Source organism: Falco cherrug, chromosome 1 (genome assembly GCF_023634085.1).
Source record: "Falco cherrug isolate bFalChe1 chromosome 1, bFalChe1.pri, whole genome shotgun sequence".
Lineage (NCBI taxonomy): Eukaryota > Metazoa > Chordata > Aves > Falconiformes > Falconidae > Falco > Falco cherrug.
In genome coordinates, this window is record NC_073697.1 from 96,032,026 (window position 1) to 96,046,396 (window position 14,371).

A 14,371-nucleotide genomic window follows, 5' to 3' on the forward strand; every position below is an offset into this window, starting at 1 on the left:
AGCTGCTGAAGATAAATAGAAAAACAAGTCGATTAAAATGAGGATGAATAAAGTTAAATATTTTAGGAAGGGTCACAGCTGCTGGATTTCATAATCAAAAAGCTGTGAAAACTATTTTATCTGCATAAATAGATGTTTGCTATACTATTCAATTTTAATAATCTGAAGAATTGCCCACATCTGAAAGTTCAAAAACATGTAATTCTGCTGATTAATTGTTCTAACACTTTTTTTTTCTTCTTCTCTTTAATAGTCTTCAGAGGGAACTGTAGGTGAAATGACTGCACATCAGTTGCATTGCCAACAGAGGGAGTACTAGATTGCCTTAACAGTATTCGTTGGCGCTGGTAAAGCATTTGTCCTTACATAAATGCAGAAAAAGAAGTCGTCTTGCCAAGTGAGAGGCATAGTAAACCCAAGTATTTTTGAGTGTCTAAGAAAAGGCTGGTGAAGGGGGGATGTTCAAAGGATTCTTTGATAAGATAACTTTAAGAGACTGAACTTACTTTTTAAAATTCCTAGCTTTGCATGTACTACATATTTCCAAAAGAATCTTTTAATACATTAGTACACTCTGCATTTGAATATTTAAGAGAACCTCAGGGTTTTTTGTAGTTAAAGCCTTTACATTTATTTACTTTTTTTCTCTAAACTTTACAGGAGGGGAAAACCGAAGTGTCTGTGTATATGAATTGCTTGTCTTCTGAGATGCTGAAAAAACTTTTTGCAGCATACACCAGTTCACTTTATCTGGTTGCGTTTGGAAAGCAATGGTCAAGGTAAACGTTCATTGTAATGCTAAAGTGAAAGGCACTTCTTTTCCCATGTTTTATAGGAGAAATAGTATTATTTTCTGTAGCAGGAATAGGTAATAATACGTTGCTTCCAGCTTTTGCACGCTTTACAAAGACATCTCTATTGAGAAGCTTTCTCCATGCATCCTCCACCCATGGAGTTAAAAGCTAGTAATCGCAGTTTACGTAAGCCATTATGTGCTGTGTGCTGCATCATTCACATGTGGATAATAATGTGATGCAGGGCATGAGGTAATGATTTCAAGTGTACACACCTTTTGGGTGTGTTGAGGTGCTCATATTTTAAACAAGCAGTTCTCTCTCCACACCTTAGAAGATCTTTTTTTAATAGCTGTTATGAAATGCTGCTGCTTTAGTAGGACATGCAGTCTAGTGCTTCTGCCTTGCTTACAGAAACAGCAAGGTAGAAATCATCTTTATATGCTATGTTACCCTTTAGTGCTCTATATGTTTACAGTAAAGTCAAATCACCCTTCCACCTAATTGATCAGAATAGATAAGTCTTCCATGTTTGTACAAATCCTCAGGCTTATCATTAAATTAGCTGTTAACTATTGCTTCCAAGGTTTATACTGAAGGTATTAAGAGTAAGGGTAAAGAGAAGTCATTTCAGCAACATGGCTTTTAATGTAACAGTAAATTCTAATTTAAATATATTAAATCTTAATTTTGTAATACTCTTAATTTTAAGTTGTTCAGCATTTTATATTGGCCGCTTTTGTGTTTATTGCACACAAACTACTTGGAGATACAGAGCTTTTTCATTTTTGGAAGATGATGTCTTGTGGTATTTAAAGCAAATATTATTTGGGGGGCTTGGGGCAGGAATGAACTGTGTTTGGGTCCACGTTTTATATCCACTGGTATTTTTGTCCAAGGTGACTGGACTGACTGGTTGTTCAAGTCAGCAAATGTTTTTGTCCTTCACCTGCAGTCTGCTACTATTCAAAGCACGTGGCCCATGCTGTCACACTTGCATACACGCTTGAATTAAAATTCCCGCAACTGTGTTTGTTCCCATTTAAAAGTCTTGGTTTTTAACATAATGGAAGACTCTAGGCTTTTGTAAATACAGAGTTGCCTGTGTGCTCAGAATTATTTTTTTTATATTGCTTTTGTGCTTCTTTTGCAAAATTGTTAGCAGATGTTTAGAGTTGCTCATTTTAGTCTTGATATTATCCCTGTCTGTCTTATTCAGATATGGTTCTGAGGGTAAGTCAAGTATCATTTGATACCAGTGCTCATTTTTTCCTAATGATATCAATATAATTAATAAATAGGTGGTACAAACATTTTCCTATATAGTCAAAATCTGTAGGACGAGTTCGTTATTGATAGGCAAAAGTAGGCACTTCAGTAGCCTGCCGGCAGGGGACTAGAAAAACGTCAAGCTGAAAGCTGCCTGGAGCTCTTAATGGAAGGCACTGGGCTACCAGGCCCTGCCTGGCGTTTGGGCTGGCTGGATATGGTGTTTAGAGGCTGTCCCTGAATCCTGTTATGAATCAAAGTGTGAACTGTTAGATTTAGACCACCTATACCATCTATTGAGAATTCTTTTTTTTCTTATTCTGTCCATCTTAAACATCTGTAGATGTTTAGTTTCAAGTCTGAGGCTGTCAGAACAAACCTTTTTTCACTACTGTTCTATATAACCCGTATGTTAAAACAAAAGTTACCCTCTGTTAGCCTAAAAATTTCTTTGCTTACCTGGTAAAGCAAAACAGAGCTGGGAATAGAATGCTTTCATTTGTTACTCTTTTGCCTTTCAGATTGTAAAGAAAACTTATAAAAGTTCCTGTAATGCTTCTTTTTTCTTTAAATACAGTTTTTGTAATGCATGTGTTTTGATCTCAGAAAAGTGGACAGCCTGTGGCAGGAACTGTATAATTTTTGTTTTTAGCGTTTAGTAATGAATTTGAAATAGGGGTAATCATGCAAAATACTGGGCACTCAGAGGTATCTCTTAACTGTTCTGTTAAATCTTATCTTTTAAACTGTCCTTTCTATGGTGGTGGTAGTCGGTATGGGTAATGCTCTGAAGAAGATTGAGCAGAACCAGTAAGTAAAAACTCCTACAGTATTTACCTCTGCTGTAAGACATGGTTAATTAGGAATGGGGAGTTTTCCCTGCTGTTTCTCTCGTGGTTAGGAATGGATTCATTGCTGTTCATTTATATTTCACTGCTCCTATCAAGTGCTATATATTGTTGCTTCACTGAAGATCCTTGTAATTACTGATTTTTTTATTTTTTTTTTAAATCTGTCAGGTGTAACTACTCAAGTGGCTTTTGTATATTGAAACTGCAATCTGATCACACTACAAGGTCTGAGAAAAAGCTGAATAGCAAAGTATTTCTTCTGCTTTTAAGTCACATTCTCATGGTGATGGGTGTGGCATAATAACCTAGATTAGAGCTTACTAAAATGAATGAGTAATAAAATTTGTAATGAGGTGGGTATAGCGTGAGCAGGCATCACTCAATTTTTCCCACAGATTCCTGTTGGCATAGCAGTCATGTTTGTTTACAGCATTTGGAACAGTGACAGTATTTTAAAATGCTTGTGCACATCTAAAAATGCCTGATCTGTGTAAAATATTCAGGGTATCAGTCAGGTGGCTCATTGTCTCTTAAGAAGATTTTAATTTTTAACATACTTTTATAACCTGATTCACAGATTTTAAAATGTCATGAAAAGAGAGATAGCAGAGATTCTAGAAGATATCTGAAAGACCTGTTAGCTGCTAAGAAGAATTATTTTTACTGCAAACTGTGTAAAGCAGGATAGCTGGGGGAAAAAAAGGAAAAATGAAGAGGAGGAAAAAGCTCAAATATAATTAAAGTGTTTCAAATGCACTGGTAGTTGCCATGGAACTCCGTAGTACCTTCATTTTGTAACACGGCTGTGCTGCCTCTGGTAAGTAAATGCCATTGAAGATTGATGCTGTTCCTAAGAATACAGTGTAGAGTCATACTTAGATTTCGGGGGTGGGAAGGGATGAGTCAGAGGTAGGAATTGGTGTCGATCCTTGGAGAAGCTTACAAACAGGATGGATTTAATAACATGGTAACTAATATGTGACAGTTGGATACTTCCTAAACTTCAGTTAACTACAAGCAACAAAGATTTGACATAAGATTTTTTTACAACATATATTTAGCTGTCATCCAATGACTGAATAAAAAAATATTTACTTTCAGAACTCGGCACTCTCAATAGGAACAAAAAACTGCTTTGCTTCTCTGTAGGTGAGAATTCAGCTGTTGTTGGTATTTACATAAGTGGTAGAATGATTTGCATGGTCTTTTTGAATAGGCTGTTTTTTCAGTTATCTATGAAATGAAACAATCAAGATGAATGTTATTGTTAAATTAAGTACCTTGTTTAAATGAGCATGCAGAAAGGATTCTTTAAATAATGTCTGTTTAAGGGTACTGTTCTCTGTTGCTTTACCTATGTTGGGTAGAACGAATAATGTAAAATTGGATGAAAGCTTGATTTGTGTAGCACACCAACAACACTTGCAGGACTTGCAGAGCTTTTATGTACTGCTGCAGGGTAGTACAATCCAGGGAAGGAAGACACTACATTAAGAATGGAAAGACTTCTTGTAGCATTTCAATCCACTAAGCTGTGATTATTTATATTTTTTTAACGGTTGCATACATGATAATTAAGGCTAAAAGGTCAGTTTTTCATCTAGTGTAAACTATCAGTCAAAGACTGCTGGTTTCAGAGACACAAATGTAAGGCCAGAAATACTAGGAGTAAGCGTGAAGCTTCAGGGTGCTAAATCTCTTTAGGGTCAATAAAGCTGTAAATAGATGAGCAAAATGTACCACTCAGGTTAAAAGGGGAGAGGGGAATCCTGTGGTGTTTTTGCAAAACCAGAAACAAGTACAGAAGATAATAGTGTTTCTGTGCTGGGATTTCCGAAGCAGCACTTCTGTTATTAAAAAAAAAAAAGCTATTAGTTGCTTTTCTCTGAAGCAGGTGTGTCCATCAGTTCTGTGTAGGAATTGCTAAATGTACACATTGAAGAGATCATTCAAATGAAAAAAATCTTATACCCAAAATCTTCGTACTTGTGTGGGTATGTCCCATTGAATATAAAAATGCATCTCTTAAGTCAGGATAGCCTTAAATGCAGTTCTTAAAGAACAACGTTTTAGCTGTTTGGAAAGCTAAATTAAAAACTAAAAGGTCCAATAATGTTGGACCCTTCGCAGATCTGAAAAAAGGCAGAAACAATTTCAGCTGGTGTTCCCGCATTACTGAAGAGAACAATTTTAATTCTAAAGTGGGCCTTATACTTGTGGCCAGGATGCTAGTAGTTATGTCAGCATCCTGAATTGCCCTGGAGCATCTAGCAGTTCCTGGTTTTACAGAGTTATGAAAATGTGTATATATTATATGTTGACTGATGTGATTATGCAGTTCAGAAAAGAGCCACTAGAACTGGAAGCAAAGATATTCTGGCTTGCAATCATATTTAGTCCTTTATAGTACCATGATTTATAGTACTGGCATCTTTTTTTTTATAATGATTGCTACAAATTGGATGTGAACGTTAACTGGATGTTACTGTTGTCAAGAGTCTGCATGTATCTCCCATCTAAGTGCAGACTGGTACACAGAAGCTGTCAGCTATTTTGAACTGGGATGAACTTAAGTTACAGTTGCTCTGAAGCTACTTTTTCATAGTATGAAGGTTGATGCTGGTTGAATGATGGATGACTTAACTCCCTTATTTCCTACAAGATTACTTTGATCTTGAAGTTATGGTTCTGTTCCACTAGGAAATTACATGAAAAACCAATGGCATATTCACTTCGTAGGTAGAAGCTTTTGGTCTATGTGACATGATTCTCAATTCTTGCTTTAGTTGCAGGACATTTTTAGCTTTGCCTTGCAAGACGGTAAAGAAGGCTGCTTAGGCATTTGGACTGTATTTTGTCTGTTATTTCACCACTGTTACTGCTTGCACTTTATTAAGAGTTCTACAAAAACAGCAAAGCTGCAACTCTTAGTTTCTGTCTTTAATATTAAGCTGACTTGCAATTGCTCTGCTCTATGGTAGCTACATCAGTCTCATACTGCTTATGAAAAACTTTAAATGCTGTGCATTGAACTGCACTACTGATAACGGGAACAAATTGTGTGAGACAAAAAATCACACTAATGAAGGAAAACGATGGAAAACTATACATTTGGAGGAAAACACACTCCATATTAGCCTCAGATCAGTACAGAAAGCTCATATCTACGAAACCAGCAACAAGCACAAAGGTTCACAACTGTAGCTTATGCAGCAGTAGGTATTTTGGGGAAGCGTTCTGTAAAGTTAGTCTGAGACTCTGTTTTTACCCTAACTGCAGTTTTTGTGTTAGGGAATATTTCCATAGGTAGGAGCTGCAGGGTCAGGTTTTTTTTAAGTAATCATTTGCTGGCTCTGTGCTTCTGTGTACAATTGAGTGTTTAAATCCTGAAGTCCTTATTCAGCGAAACTTTTATCAAATTTTGCAGGGAGAAAGAAGGGTGGCTGTCCATGGATTTGAGTATCTGTTTCAACATCTAGTGGCCATGGTAAGAGATTCTATTTAACATTTAGGAAGTGAAATTGTAACAAACATTGCTAAAAGCTGATCTAGTTAAAACCTATTATTTGGGGGATTGCGTCACACCATTTTGTGCTTTACCATGCTGGATTAATGCCAAAGAATTAAGCCAAAATGAAACACAAATTGCAGTCAGTCTCCAGCAGTGGAACTGCTTTCTCATCACCCTTTTGTTTGAATGGTATCATGCAGAAATGAAATGATCTGTGAGGGTGCAAACTGAGGTTTGCTTTGTGATGAATTCAGCAGTTATGGGCCAGCTCTGCCTGGGCTCTGCTGCCTATTCATAAGAAGTAAAGAAGTGGAGCAGAGCTGTTCGATTCAGCCTTGGAAATGTTATTAAATTGTGTGATGATGGTGTTGGAGCTACTGCTGCAGCTGTTTAAACTTTAGCAACGGCGTGACGCCAGGTTCTCATGTATTGCTTCAGGGACACAATGAAAATTAAAATATTCAGTACTTTAGAGAAGGAATGATAATTTCTGGGTACGAGGACAAAAGGAAAATGGAGAAAAGAAGCAGACAGTGAAGTTATTCATCCATTAAGAGCTATGTGCTTCATACCTCCCCACCCTGTCCCCCCTCCCCTTCACGGCTGCCTGCTGCCGCAGCGCCTTTCCCAGGGGGTCCCCGCTGCCGGCGCTTCGGCCACCTCCCCGCTGCGGGACCGGGGCGACCCCAGGCACGGAGCCGTGTGGGCGGGCAGCCGGGCCGGGGGGCTCCCCGCGGCATGTTCCCCCGCCCCCCCCGGCCCCTGCCAGCCGCGATGGCAGCGAGAGCCCGCGGGCTGCGGACAGCCGCCGCTTCCCGCCCTGCCCGGCGGCGGCCACCCCCGCGGGCTGCCCCGGGGCGAACAAAGCGGGGGGGAGACAAAGGGAAAAGGCAGCGAGGGGAGAGCGGGGGGGCAGCGAGGAAGGGGCGCGCGGGGAGGCGCCGCTCCCCTGCTGCAGTCCCCGCCTCGCAGCGTCCGGGCCCGGCCGGGCGCAGACGTTGTCTGCCCGCCCCGCCCCCTGCGAGCCGGGGAGGCGCCGCTGCAGAGGGAGGAGGGGGAGGCGGCGGCGGCAGGAGCTGCGCCCGGCGGCCGGGGAAGGCGGCGGCGCCGAGCCGGAGGCGGCAGCGGTAAGGCCGCTGCAGGGGCCCGCGCCGGGAGGGTGGCGGCGGTGCCGGGCGGCCGGCGGCGCCGTCTGAGGGCGGGGGGAGCCACCGCGCACCTCCCGCCCTGGGGCCTCCGCTTCCCGTCCGGGCGGTGAGGCGGCGGCGGGGCGGGCTGTGAGGGGACGGGCGGTGGCGGCGCGGCGCCGGCGGACCTTGCGCTGAGGGACCCCGTGTGGGGCAGCGGGGCGCGGGTGGTGCCGGCGGGGCGATGCTGGGCTGGGTGAGGCGATGTCCTGGCAGCCGGGGCGCCCGCCCGCCTCCTCCGGGGAGCTGCTGGCCTCCGCCGCACGTGCCCGCGCTTCCCCGCCGGCCTGCCAGCGCCGCGGTGACAGCAGCCGGTTTGGCCGGTTCCCGAGCCCTGTGCTCGGCCTTGCTGGGCTCCTTCTGCCCGGCTCGCCCGCCGCTGTGCCCCCGGTGGGACGGGGCTGGCCGCCCGCCGTGCTCCCGGGGCAGCTGCGCTCTGAGCTCGGAGGCTGGTGAGGAGAGCGGGGCGGGCCGTGGCCAGGTGCGGGGCACGGCCTCCTCCCTGGATCGGGAGGCCGCGGCGTGGAGCCCTCAGGTGTCTTCGTGGTTCGTGAGGAGGGGCAGGGACGGCAGGGTCTCGGGTGCAGTCTGTGCTCCAGCCCTGCCCTTGGACGGTGCAGCGCTGGGCTTGGTCACTGGTGGCTTGAGTGGATGGTTCTTGAGGGGAATTGGTATTTCTTGGTCAATGTTGACCTGCAGTTCTCAGCGTTCCACGCTTAGGCTGATGTTTTACTGATTAACGATTTCTCTTATCATTTACCTTGGCTCTTCTGGGTTTTATGTCTGCTCCCCATGCTTGCGTTGTTTCCAAAGCCACTGATTTACAGGTGAGCTGCTCCGGTGTTGCCCCATGGTTCCAGGTGGCTCAGCCAGAGTTTGCTGCCACGTCTGTAGCCCATGTAAGACCTGTGGGATCCCCAGGCAAAGGCTATGCTGCATGCCGCTCCTGCTTCCCGCTACATCGCTGGTGCTGCTACCTAAGGCGATTCAGGGTTCGCTTTGTTCTGTGTCTCGGCTGTCACGGGGCACAAGGTAATTGTTGCTAATGCTCACATGTTAATGTGACTCCTGCTGTATTAAGATCAGGAGTGATTTTTCCTTTTCGTTGTATCGTCTTTGTGCGTGTGTTTAAAAAAAAAGAAAGCCAAGGCTGCAAAAATCTCTTCCAAAATATAGCATGGGGAAGAAGATTCAGTCTATGACGGTATACGTTTGTGATTAAAAACATAACGGTGAAACGAAGACTCTTTCCTCCCCACCTCTTACTTACCCAGCGTGCTGAGTGGGTAGGGTTGTATGGAAGTTCACAGGTTGCTTTGAGGTCTTTGAGCAGAAAGATTTTAAACCATGTTGTATCTGTATTAACATATAGGAAGAAGAAAAAGGTACAAAAGAGGGAATGCCTTTATGTCTGCTGCTTTGCGAAGAATTTTACTTAAAGAATAGAAATACGGACATAATTCTGAAATAAGCAATGTCAGGGAGTGATTTTTCTGGAGTGTGTGTCTGTGTGCACCTGCTACAACATGTAACAAGATAGCAAATTAGATACTGTTGTGGAAAACTTCCCTCCCTGGCCACAACAGCCATGTATCTTAGTCTAAGGAGCGTAAAAGTGTTCAGCTACCAAACTTCTTCATTTACATACTGAATATGAAATGACTGAAAAATGTGCAAAGGATTAGTATTTGTTGGTTTAAAATTACAAGATTTCAGGGTTCTCTTCCTCTCATGTATACATGCTACAAGATTTTCTGTCTGTGCTAAAATGCGTTAAAGCTTTGTGTATTGAATGGAGAGGAATGTGTTGGCTGAAGCAGAAAAGCTTGGAAATGTGACCTTAAATGTCTGTATCTTTAGGGGAGGGAGGGAGAATTTATTTGGGAAAAAAAATAGTTTTATGTAATTTGTATGGTTTCTATTAAAGAGAATATCTCAACTTTCTTGTGAGGGGCAGAAAAAGAGCTGTCTTGTGTCTTCATCATGGAGGTATAGTGTAGGCAATAAACAACCTCTTTCCTTATGTGATTATACTGTAGGAAGGAGCAGTGCTCATATATGCTGATTGCTATGACTTCCTAGAGCTCCTGTAGGTTTCCTGTCTGAGCTATAGGCTGTATCTATTTACCATCTTCTAAATGTGAATATCCAGGACAGCCTTTATTTACTTTGATTGGATAATTCCTTTAGTATTGTGCCATTTCTCCCTTTAGCCCTGTTAAAGTTTTTCTTGGGAGTGACTGAGAATATTTCAAAAGAGGTCTTGCTTCAAAAGAAGTGGAGTGATCTGTCTTGTCAATATGATTTTTCAAAACTGCTTTTCTTTCTCTCTCTAAAACATTCAGGTCAAATGTTAACTCTGTATGTTGAATGCAAGTTTTCTAATGTTTGAACATGATGACCATGAATGAATGCAGCTCTTGTTTAATCTTTTGGCATTCCTTAGGGACTACTGGCTCTGCTGGCATGTATAAAAAGTAACGCACTGGAATCCTTATTGGACTGGCATGTTTAGAAATGCCTCAAATGGATGGTGTTTTGTTATTTAATGAAAGGCAATTATATACTGCATTAGCTGTAATCTCAGCTGCCCTCCGCTAGTTGCCACTTTCTGCTGGAGCAACCAGTGTGTTCTTCTTGACCAGCAGAACTGATGCCAGCTCTGTCAGCAGCGTGGTCCCTGATGATTTCAAACATCCACTAATATGCCTGTGCTGTGTTTGTCCAGGTTGTCTGTTCTCTACATGCATTTATTTTTGCAGAGTGATGTTGCACTTGTGTGACTTACAGTGGTATAGTTGACCCTTAGAAATACCCACAGATCTGGTACCTAGCTGCCAGCCTCTGAAAAGCTGGAAAGGATTTAGAAAATGTATCTAAGGACAGACTGTTCAGGTTGCTACCTTAGCACCAGCCTGACTGTTTTCCACCTAGAATTTCTCATCAATTGTTTGTACAAACACACAGAAGACTCTTGGGTGAATACCTTGCGTTCTTTTAATTTATAAGACATGTCTTCACTCTACTGTTTCAAGGAGAAACACCATTAAAAGCCGTTCAGGTTTCCTGATCTTTATAATCTTACTGTGTATGTTTTTTAGCGCATTTTGAGGGGAAATTGCAAGGCAAAGAGAGAAACTCGGTATTTGATAGAGGTAGCTTATCTGACACTCATTTTGCTTCTCTGCTTGGCAGCAGCATCTACTCAATCACAGCAATATTTATCTTAAGTTCTGTGTTTGTACTTCTACTTTATTATATGCCAGCCATGTAGCAGTCATGGTGCTAATTTAAAAGGCTAAGAACATGGAGGGCTAAAAAGGGATTGCTGATTTGATGTTTTCAGAGAGTGCGAAACAGTTACAGTTTTGCCCAAGTCTATCAAAATTAAATTCTTACTATAAAAAGCAGCATCTTTGTTTCAGCTGCTTCAGTTTTAATTGTATCAGGGAGAAGCCTTGTGTCTTTGTTTATATAAATTTGGTTTTGATACAGGAGATGATATTTTCCTTCTCAAACTCTCATTTAAACTTTAGATCCCAAATAACTTAAACTTGATGCTCTACTATTCCAAAATCATAATTGTAATTGTGGACTGAATGCGCTAACTGAGATGGTTGAAGATCACTATGGTCAGAAGTCAGTGTGGAGAGTCAAACAAATTACTCCTCTTGTTATCAAAATGGAGGGCTTTTGGGAAAAGCAAGAATTTCCTTGGAAAAACATAGGGAAAGTAGTAAGTTTTGATAGTGGGCTTACCAGAAGAGGTGGCAATAATTTACTTTCTTGGGTGAAAAGTTTCTCTGCTTCTCAATCCTTGACTCATTCTGTGGAGAGTGATGTGTGCTTAGGAGGATCATGTGCTTTCTGATCTTTTAATAGACTATAACAGCAACATTTTTGTAATGCGTGTGTACAATGGCAACTTGATGAGTTAGTTTGCATCACATTTTCTGTTGGTTTTTTTTAAAGCTTTTTAACAGTTTTCAGCTCTTCCTTATTAATTAGAGATGGGAATATTTTTAAAGAATTGAGCAGACTGTGATTAGAAGTAGCAACATAGAGAAAAAATTACTCACAAATTGCTAGCCCAGAATAGTTTTTTACTGTTACAGACATCCTCTCTTACTTGTGCTTCATATTCAGCAGTCTAAGTCTTTGTGTTTCAATGGTATATTTTTTTACTGAGGATCTTGAGGCACTTAGGAATCTGAATGAGCATAGCAAGTTCTAGAATTACGAGATGACATGGCTTAAAATGTCCTTGATGCAGAATTAAAATCCATAAGTGGAGCAGAAGCTTTAATGAATTACTTTCCTCATAGCGTTGCTGTGATATCTGACTGACGGTTTGAGGTCCTAAGCCTTTTACTGGCTTCGAACGGATTCATCTTGTTCTTAGTACAGTTTCTTAGTTTGCAGGAATTTATCGTGCCTTTTTCCTTTCCCAGTCATATGCAGAGAGAATTCTGTTTAACCAGTTTGCAGTGAATATCCTGCACTCTCCAGGGTAAAAAAACAGCTACGTGTCTTACTTAACGACTTAGCAACGTCACTAAAACTCTAATTTTCAGTGGATTTGTGTCTCGTAATGGTTGCCTTCCTAACCATATTATATTCACATTTTATATTATCTCCAAACATACCAGTAACCTGCTGCTATCAAGTGTATTGATGATAGTACTTTGGGTTTCCATTTTGCTTCACAAATTAGTTGGTCTGATCTAAAGTCATTGGGAGAAGGTTAAGACTATTTGAACACATGTCTCTAATTGGTTGGCCTACTGTGAAATTTTTAAGGATATAAACTTGTTTTAATTTGTTTTAACTTTCTAGAAATCTCCTGCCTTTTATTTAATTGAAATTACCCAGCAGTTTCAAAATCAAAGGAGAAGTAGATTTATATGCAGGCCTGGCTACCGTAAAAGTCCTGATGTTGAAAGGTAATTTAAAAGTCTCTGGTCCTGAGTGTGCTGTGGATTTGTGAGCTCACACATAAAACAGTCCAAGTCACCTCCATGACGTAGAATTGCAGCATCTACTGTCTCAGTTAAGAAATAAATCTAAATTTGCTGGTTGAGCTCTAGATTAGCCATGTCCTTTAATGAGGGACAGCATTGTGGGGTGTTTGGATTGATTCCCAAACAACAAACTTTCTTCTTCCCCAGTCCCTCTAAGTGTACAGGAAAGTAGGAGTGTCTTCTGAGTTCTTAAGGAAGCAGAGATTCACTCTTAGAAGTTGCAGAAAACCAGTAGCTATTTATGGGGATGTCCTTATACTGTGGTTGCTTGATAGTGGGATGAGTGATGACAAGGCAGAGTGCTTGCGTTACAGCATTGGGACTGTTTTGAATATTCTCTGGGTGTCTTTGTTTCACTGAACTAGTTGCTTCAGACTAAGTAATGTTTATCTAAACAAATCCCTGCTAAAATAAAGTTGAAAGGTTTTTCAGGACCTCTGCTAGTGATCGTACAGATACGTTTCAGTTTGAGTAATTTGTCAGCCACTCTTTGTTTCAAGTTATGTTCATCAAATCAATGACACTGTCAAAAGAGCTGTGTCATACCAGTCAGTGGGCATACTTCCCAGCTTATAAGCTTTTGGTTCTGTCTTTTAATGATAGCAAAAGCAAACTGTGTTTTGAGTTAGACCACAGATATACTAAAACTCTCATGCAACAGTAATTTCCTGGAGTAATCCTGGTAGTGACTTTGAAGACACTTCAGAAGAGCAAATGATTGCTTTCATTCTGTTAATTTAGTAGTTATGCTAGTTAAAATAGAGAGATGCATTTCTTCAAGAGTCTGTCCCTAATAAAATTCATATTTATGTTAAGAACACGCTCTGAGAAACTGAGGCTTTCTGGTTCACGTAGGATGAGTGTTTGCCTTTGTGAAGGGTATACCCCTCTAGAATTCATGTGGTGGTTATATTGGATTAGGCTGGAACGAGCTGAAGTAGGATGTCGTAAGAAGAATGTTCCTATATAAACTAGGCGATGTTCTTGCTTATTTTCTTATTAAATTTTTATTTCCTATACCAGTATGTGCAAACAACAGATCTGAGAGAAAGATCTAGATTCCTTTTTTAAAATATTTTTTTTTCCCCTGATCAGTGGAGTTGTAAATGCAAACTTTTTTCTACCTTTAAAAGTGAGGTACAAAACACTGCTTTGATAGGCACATACCAGACCATATATTTTGATGCTGGCAGTAATCAGAGCATCTAGTAAGCCAAGTAAATATGATCTGATGGCACTTAGCATGCTAAACATTGAATAAATAATGCGTATTATTTTAGTGTCTTTTCTTATGATAGTGGTGTATCTGAAGAATATATTCAAATCATCCTATTACTTGGTTAATTGACATCAAAATGCATGGTTTCTGGGAGACAAAATAAAAACGATGTTTTGTTTTTAAATGCTCCTTTTTTTCTGATTGCTGTGTGTTGAGTGAGTAATCAAATGTAGACTCCCAAATGCCAACCTTTATTCTATTTAAATATTAAAATCTTAATTCTGTTTTATATATAAATTCTTTCTTACATTCTATTCATTTCAACTTAAATGACCTGAAGATGCCTTTGTAATCCCACAGCCTAATCACTGAACAGTACAGTCAAATTCTTGCGCAACATTCAGGTAATCAATTTGGCTTAATTGTGACTATGGCAGAGGAGGTTACATCAGCACCGTAATAATTTGCCGTTTGTGACTTGCGTTGTTCTGAAATGCACACAGTGCTTTCTGCCTTGTC

At 41.0% G+C, this 14,371-nt stretch overlaps 1 protein-coding gene across 10 annotated transcripts in view; it reads left to right on the top strand.

Moving 5' to 3' along the window:
- The first annotated feature begins 98 nt into the window (after positions 1-98).
- CLIP1 (CAP-Gly domain containing linker protein 1) overlaps positions 99-14,371 on the top strand; it is an 81,411-nt gene continuing 67,138 nt past the window's right edge. For 4 of the 10 annotated variants that reach the window (XR_008732146.1, XM_027801433.2, XM_055709717.1 and 1 more), the window contains exon 1: positions 99-6,401. The gene's annotated coding sequence lies outside the window, so the exon portion shown is untranslated. Of the gene's footprint in view, positions 6,402-7,431; positions 7,553-14,371 lie in introns of those variants that run through there. The other 6 variants (XM_055709675.1, XM_055709665.1, XM_055709688.1 and 3 more) reach the window with 6 other exon arrangements.